Below are 8,570 nucleotides of genomic sequence, written 5' to 3' on the forward strand. Positions count from 1 at the left end.
GCCCCCCCCCGGGTGCCCCCGTGCCCACGGCCGCGCCTGGACCGCGGGGTGGGCCGGGAGGCGTCTCCTCAGAGCCCGGCTCCTCCCTGCTTGCACCCGCTGGTCCCGGGCGGTTCCCCTCTGTTTCACTGGCGCTCGCCCTTCTCTTTTTTCTCCTTTTTTTCCTTTCGCAAGGGGACCTGAGGCCTCTCACCAGCATGGAGGACAAGTTATTGAGTGCTCTGTGACCTGAGAGATGCCTCACGGCCTCACACGCCCCACAGGGCACTGACACTCCCCATCAAGCAGCTGGGTTTCGTTTGGTGACCTAACAGCTGAGGGGGATTTAATTGTATTTTTTCTGGCCTGCGCGCAGGTCCCACGCTCAGGAACCTTTGCACTCGCTTAATCCGGGGCTACATCTGCCTCCTGGCAGCGGGCGCGTCGTGGGGCCCGTGTCTAAGCACGGCCCTGTTGGGAAGGCAGACGCCTGTTTGTCGGCAGGGACCCGATGTGCTGGAGCCTGGCCTCCCATCCCACGTTTGCCAGCACCGGGCAGGCCCCGTGGCACGGTGGGTGTACGTTGGCAGGGCCAGGGGCTGGAAAGCTGCGCCCGGGCACCGGTTGGTCGCTAACACCCTGCTCCGGCTCCGCCACGCTTTGGACTCACGAATAAAACTACACCGATGCACAAGGATTTACTGGGTGACAACAGCCTGGTAGTAAACTAACCCACAGCTTGGAGGCAGGGTAGCCTTTCTTGCTGACAACAGCTGCGGAAATACCCAAGAGTGGTCTCCTGCCAAGTCTACCCCAGCGTTCAGTTTCTAGGGTCTTCGCCGTACACAGAGCGTTATAAAGAATAAACTGTGTTAGGCTGCAACTAGAGACATCTCAGGGAGGAGGAGCAAGAACAGCCGTGCGAGAGCATCATCTCCCATCTGTTGGAGGGCAGCAGAGCATACCGACTGCTGCCCTGACAGAGTGATCAAAACAATAATAATAAAAGCAAAAATATGCCCGACTGGATCAGGCCGTGTACTGGTGTAACCACAGGCCACGTCTTAATTAGAGTTGCAGAAAACTCTTATGCAGACCCAAAGGCTAACATGCTCACCAGAGCAATACATGCTTTCTGCTTTTTGTCTGCCTTCTCCTCACGGAGGACTGTATGGCTCTAATTTGATTGTCATGGGGAGGAAGGTTGAAACAAACAAACAAAAAACAGGGACAGGGAGAAGGGTTGAAACAGAGGAGTGTTAGGAAGGGATGTATGTGACCTTCAGAGGCAGCAGCCAGTGCAGGTTAGAACATAACTACTGAAAAGAAACATCAACTTGGAAAAAAGCTTCCTGAGCCATGATAGGGCCATAAAATTCCTTTTCAAATACATTAAAGAAAAAGGATAAATAAAAAGCCAAGGGCAGTATAAACTAGGGGCTTAAGTAGTAACCGAGTATCAGACAAGGGGGGATCAAACTTACCCTGGAAAACTTAACTGTTGCTTTGGCTTTTTAAAGCACAGTAAAGGAAAGGAGGGAGACTGGGCTAATTAACTCCTAGGGACTTTAAAACTCATGCAACTGGCATCCAAAATCACAAAGCTGGCTTAAAATGATACACTTACAGGAATGTAATAGGTTCTTTTAATTTGCTTTATGTCTATACGACCACAAGGACTGGAAAAATTCTTCTCCTTTACAGTGAAGGCTGGAATTTTCCTTCACCTGATACATGGTTAGGAAATGAAAAAGAAAGGCATGAAAATACAAAAATGTATCTCTGTTGTCATTACAACTCATCTTTGATGACTTGAACCTCAATAAAATACTGCACAAAAGCATTGCTTCCCAACACCTAATTGTGATGCAAATTCACCCAGTTATCCAGACAGAGCCGTTCTCCCCTATGACATTCAGATAATCAATCTTCTAAACACCAATTAGGTTTAAAAAAAGTCCCAAGAGGGATACCGTCTAGAAAAGAAACAACCCCCTTCCTTCAGATCTTTAGATTTTGTGCTTGCAAATCTCTAGCAGGTTCAGCTTTAATCTTCATTTTCCCTTTCCCTGCTCTATTTTGATCTGTGAAGGTAAACCAAATTCTGGTCTTGGTGCAGCTGCTCTCAACAATCCTGTCTTGATTTTTCAATTTCATTAATCTTGACCGCTTGAAACTGAGCTAAAGAGCTTCCTCCCTTTTTTATAACCACACGATCTATTTCGCTGTTCAGCCTGGACTTCTGACAACATCAGACTTGGTCACCACTGAAAACATAGCAATAGGTTTCAGGTTTTACTGTATCTTTTAGCACAATTTGGTTTTTCTTGTAACAAGAATTAAAATGTGAGATGGGGTTGTAACAGCAACAGCAAGGGCTCCACTCTTTGTTGGGCAGGCACAGTTAGATAAATAAACAGATAGACTCGGGTAATTTTCCAATGATCTCTATGCTGAGGAGGCCTAAAAGACAGATTGATTTCCATAAATTCTGCATGATAGATAAAATAAAGTATAACTCCCTGTGTAATGGTCCTTTGTACAGGGTCTTTTTGTTAGGGTACAATGTTCTTTTATGTATACCATAAAACAAAGTGTCATGGACAGATCTTGGAGTAAATGGGAAGGAACCCAGTGACTTCATTGGAATATGGACCTCAATAATGCCATAATTGCATCTTCTGAGTTGTATTCCTAATTTCAGGAGAAGCTGAAGCCAACTGTAGGGGACTTAACCCAAGCCTTCCAAAGTCAGTGTCAATTTTTGCGTTGTTTTCTGTGGTTCGCACCTTGGATGAGCTCTGTTTTCAACCCATTTTGTTGCCTGGCAGCTCCAGCACAGAGATCACTTCCATCCTGATCCATAATGAAATGATTCCTGCCATGAAGTTTTCAATCCAGATTTCTGGAATTAGCAAGACCGCCAGGCACAGCAGCAGTATCTTCCCCCGTATGCATTTGCTCTTCTTTCTTATTTGTTGTCTTGTTATTTGTATCCTGTCTCCTTACAGTTATTCAGCCCCCCCCTTCATCTATTGCTTGAGATGTAGTAGGCACGAGGAACCATTCGGTAGGCAATTGCAAATTCCCAATTATGATCTGTGGAAGTGAGGCTCTGTGCACTGTGAAATGAAAGAGTCACAGACCTGTTACAGTAGCCATTGTGTTAGAGGCTGCCGCAGACCATTGCATCCCATCAAACAGGCCGATGTGTTTTGCAAGGTATAGTGCCCTTTCAGCAATCACATATAACATTACATAGTAATGTTTTAAACATGCCCACTGTCACATCCATTGGTGACATCTAGAAGGTACAGTCTAGCCCAGATCCTATTCAGTCTCTCCTCTGAACAATTCCTATTCTCAGCATTTAATAGTTGAAAACATACAGGGAGACAGGAAGATTTTTTTTTAAATTATGTTTGTGCCATTTTTAATATCGTTTTATTACGATTGACAACATTAACATGAACATTTTTAGCTCACTTACCAAGCTGCTAGCTACTCCATCCCAACCAGACCCAAGACAAACACAGGTAAAACAGGTGGGAGTAATGGAAGAAGCTCCTGTTCGTGGTCACCTTCTTGGTGATGTAGTTAGCATAGTTCCTTTTTTAAGCAGGAGGAAGAGGAAAGACTTTATGGCCTGTGGAATTTGTAGAGGACAAGACAGTCCAATGGTGAAAATGCTGATGTTCTGGTAAGAAAAAAACACAGCTCCCTCATGGTCTACATAGGCAAAAATTGAAAAAATTGGTGGCTGGTCCTCTCTACAATTTCATCCATGAAAGCTCTCATAGCAGTCTGTCTGGAGAATAAGAGAATATTATAACTATGTATCTGATTAATACTGAAGTTTTTACCAGACTTCTCTTCTGCAGTGTCATGATTTTGGTCACATCACTCAAAGACTGTGGTCAGAATATTCAAGTAACTAGTCATTTTGGGTACTTCGATTTTTGAGAAACTTTATGAGAGGCTTGATTTTCGGCGAGTGCCTACTGTGCCGTCTTTTAAGGCTACTGAGGAGTTTCTCGGTTTCTACATGGGTACACATTGCAAAGTCCAGGCAAGGACGGGCACAGTACACCCTGACACAGAGTGATTACCCATAGTGAAGTTTGTTCGGGACAGTGCCATTGTACATCTCTTCTGAAAGTGTCAGGGCATCTGTAGCTATTACAGTCAAGAGAAATTAATCTATGGGAGAATGAAGTGGGTTTTTCTGACTCACGTATAATCCATGGAACAACTAATTAAGTCTGAGTCATCGAGCCCTTACCTGAGAAGGTACAAAGAAAATGAGAACAATTGCACTGTAAGTGCGTCACACAGTCCTCGATTTGGGCCAGGATATTAAATTTCAGATTGCAGCTGTGCCTGTGATGCTAGCATTGTGAAGACATGCTTTGTTTCATTTTTATATTTAGACTGAGCAAATCTGATTTGGAATTGTTGGAAGACAAAAAGCCCAGGAACTTATTATATATTTACTTAAAACTTTTCCAAATAGAATCACGCTTTAAGATTTATTTGATGTTCAAAGACCAAAAGTACATAGGTTGTTGGATCACTGGCTGTCTTGGAACAAATCTTTACAAAGGGACAAAGCCCATGTTTTCAGCATGGCTTTTTTAGGCAAAATATATGGATTTAGACTTTGTCTTCTACATGTCATAATGGTATGGCACATCCTTCAATTAAAATAGTTGTAAGAATTAACAGTTAAGTTCTCTGATGGAGCCAAATAATCTGAAACAGTAACAGACTTCTCACAGGTACACCTCACTCCCAAGAGAAAGACGGTCTAAGGTGGAGGAGTTTCTTTGGCTTTTCTTCTTCTGTGTCAATTTTTGTGAAAGAGAACTGAAAAGGCAGAGAAGTAGTAAGAGGTGCAAGAGAAAATAGCAGTGACGTAGAGGTAGAAAAGACAGAAAGGTAGAGATACAAGGCGAGCACTTGAAGCATAATCTTGAACAGAGCTAACAAAAAGGAAAACAGGCTGAAGAGTGAGTGGAAAGGCATGTGAAGTACTGAACAAAGGCATTCCCACTTACCTGATTCCTATTTTATTCAAGTAAACAGGACTTTGCCTTTTCTGTGAATTACAAGCACTGCATCAACAATTATTTCCCTTCATTAACTTTAAAATAATCTACAGCCCTCTTGATGAAAAAATTTGGATGAAAAATGTTAACTTTTATAAATCCTCCATCTTCTTCTTATACTAATGTCTCATTATGACACTAATAACACACCTTTAAGATATCCAGGACCACTTATAAGTTGCTTTACAATGCAGCTTGCCTGCAGAAAAAATTAGCTGTATACTGTTTGGGTAGACATCACGTTTAACTTCATGAATTCATACATGTACCCGTTCTGAAATGAAACAGTCCCACAGAGCAATGTTTTTTAAGAATTTTAGCCTGACAGCAACTTAACCCTAAATGAAAAGCATACCGTTCAGTCTACTCCCTCCATCTTCCGACTACTTCTAAGCAGTGGATTCTGGCATAATCCAAACCTGCCATTAGAACAACATATCTTTTTAAGAATCAAATCTTGCTTACACTAAGGCAAACACTGACAAATGGTGGAAGAGCACCATCTGGTGACATGAGGCACATCACCGTATTCTGCTGCTATCAGAAAATACATTCATGGTGTACAGCCTGTATTTTGGAAAGCCTGTCTCCATGTGTTTTAATATGTTTTAATCCATTATTCAATTGTGCATAAGAAGCAAAAGAGTGAATTTGCTGAAAACAAACCTGAGCTGACAGTGACCCTATCTCTACTGTCCCTTAATCACTGAGAAGTTCTTGTAATCTGAATCAAACATTTTCTGAATTGTTCTGAGCCATTTTTTTAGGAGGCTTTGGAGCAGATTTTATGGGCACCATGAAATGCAGTCCCAAGTTTTATTGCACTGGACATTTCAAGGTTTTTCTGTGTGTGATCCAAGTATTTTCTTACAGTGGTCAAGAAACATGGCTTAGCTGTCTTTTCAAAGATTTTTCCACAGAAGCAATTATTAAGAAAAACGAATTACCTTTTACCATTCTAGCTGTTCAGAGGTAAGGAAAAAGGATGGATCTTAACCTGACTATTATTTGCAAATCACAGCTAATTTCAGCACAAATTGAACCTGAATATGCTAACAAATAAAATACATGATTTTCCTGAATAGGTTCTTTTTCACAATGATGATCACACCCATTTCATTAAAGTTCAAGGGCATGTTAATGTGAGTTTAGTTAGGAATTAATAAAAGCAGTTAGTAATCATAATAAGCTTAGAAAACACTTTCTGGTATTTTAGTCTGCAAAGAACGTTTTCTAAGGCTGTGGTTTGTGCGGACTAACTCTCTCACACTTTAAAAGCTGTGCAAAACCCCTAAACCTCAGGGAACCTTGCCAAAAATTAGATAAAAGTCAAGAATGTGGGAACCATGGAAGTTCTTAACTGTTATGCGGGACTCAAGTATATAATTCATGAAAAACATGCTCATATAATTACCAAGTTATTTTTTAATTTCTCATATGATCCTGGTCCATATAATATTGATTGAATCTTTTATTTAATAAGATAATAAAGCATCACCTCTCCAAAAAGTAAAGATAATCATCAGAACGTCACCTAGCATAAAACTGTGCAGCATGTCTGAATAAGTCTGCACATAGCATATGATGATTATCCTGAAAGAAAAGTGATACGCTCTGCTTCCTCCCACCATCTCACAGCAGTGGGATGATAAATCTTCAGCCTGTGATGCCATCTGAAAGTGTTAAGTTTGCTTCAATGTTGAACACACTGTAGCAGAAACACCCAGCTGGTAAGTCTACTGTTTTGTGCAGAGAGGAATATTGAGGAAGGCAGCAGTAGCTGATGAGTTGGAGAAAAATTACTCCTACTAAACAGTAAATTAGAAAACAGGTCCATTATTCCCCAAAAGAATGAGGGAGAAAAAAGTTATGTCTCCAAAAGCCTTAGCTTCCAGTTCGTACAAGACTTCTAAGGCTTTTTAGAGGGCAAGAATTTGAAAATAGAAAGCAAGAGAGACCCAAGTCCAGAAGACCCAGGTTCCAGCTCAGTTGTTACAAAGCCACCTAGTAGGGTTACATTCACAGTAAAGGTTCATCAAATTCAGCTCTACAGCTTGGAAGAAGCTGTCTCATGCAGAGACAATAAGCAGCCCACATTCATTTATGATAGCTTTCTGTCCTTTCTGATGGCAAGACCAGATGCCCATTGTGGCCAGAAAGGTGTATATTGTTCACAACCTGAGTTACCTTCAGTAGGGGTTCTTGCTTTTAGAATCAGGTATCTGCAATTCAGTCTTGCTAAAGATCTAATGTCATGCGCCAGAAAGGGAAGATTCCTCTATGGCAGATTTACGCGTTCCAGACAAGATTATTTCCTTTTCTGTGTGCCTCAGGGTGATATTATTGCTATTATCTTTTGCATCTAATGTCAGTCATGTGGCAACTCAGTTTGGAAACAGCCAGGGATGCTTGCTCAATCTTTATACTGCATATCCTGCTTAGTTGCAGTCATATAGGCAACATCAGCTGTCAGTGCTACCTGCTTTTTTTCCTTCACAAGTGCTATCACAAAGGAATCAACTGACTTGAGCTTGGATCTCTCTGAAGCTGTTTTGTTGCTAATTAAAGGATGGGTCATTTAAAAAAGAAACCTCCTCTTGGGTTTGGCATCATCAGTGTTACTAAACAATGAACATTAAAAATTCAGTCTCCATAAATAATCAACTTAAATCAGGTGATTTAATATATCTAAATCATATATCAATATGAAGGTTTTTCTATCTGCTGTGTTGGCTTTTGCACCCTTGGAGATTTTTTTTTTCCCCAGCAACCACAAAATGAAGAAAACCTTTCTTGTTTGTTTCTTAATTAAAACAGAGACTTTCACCTAATCTCTTGATGCCGGGAGCTGGGCTTCAAACAAACATTGAATATTGCAAGGCCCATAATAAAAATAGGGAGAAGTGGCAATGCCTTATTACACAACTTCACATCCTTTACACAGGGCCCCTTAGGACAGAGATTTACCTCTAAGATTGTTAGCATTTTTCTTATCAGTCAACTCAAAAGCAGCAGTTTGGCTGACTCCAGTGACTGTGTTGGATTTTTTTTATAGTTCAAGGCTAATGAGGTCTTTTTGTTGCAGAATTCTCCTAGCAATTTCTCCACTGTCTCCAGTAGTTTGTATTCTTGCGAGTTTGAAAGGCTGGAAGTACTATGTTTGGAGTTACACTGCATATCCCCAAAGCATGCCCTCTTATCAGTGACTATGCCTTCTATAAACCGAAGATGGGAAAGGATGCCTTGTAACTTCCATGACTTTCAAAATTAGGAAAAAGGGCCCTACAGGTACACAAACACCTGGGCTATGCCGCAGGCTGTCCAGTCTAGTTTGTTCGGAATGGCTATTAAAATCACAGCTTATTCACAAAGCAAGCATTAAAAGCTCCAGCAAGCTCTGCTTCCCATTGCTGCTGCCCTCTTTCTTGGGATCCATATTACTTTTGCTTAGTATAAGAAGCAGATGTGCAGCTACCTCTTCTC

General features: G+C 41.4%; 1 protein-coding gene across 1 annotated transcript in view; it reads right to left on the reverse strand.

The window, feature by feature from the left end:
• The window catches only part of CCDC93 (coiled-coil domain containing 93), a 65,014-nt gene that overhangs the window by 54,625 nt on the left and 1,819 nt on the right, over positions 1-8,570 (reverse strand). The window lies entirely within an intron of this gene.

This window comes from Pygoscelis adeliae, unplaced genomic scaffold (genome assembly GCF_000699105.1).
Source record: "Pygoscelis adeliae isolate BGI_AS28 unplaced genomic scaffold, ASM69910v1 Scaffold227, whole genome shotgun sequence".
NCBI classification, from domain to species: domain Eukaryota; kingdom Metazoa; phylum Chordata; class Aves; order Sphenisciformes; family Spheniscidae; genus Pygoscelis; species Pygoscelis adeliae.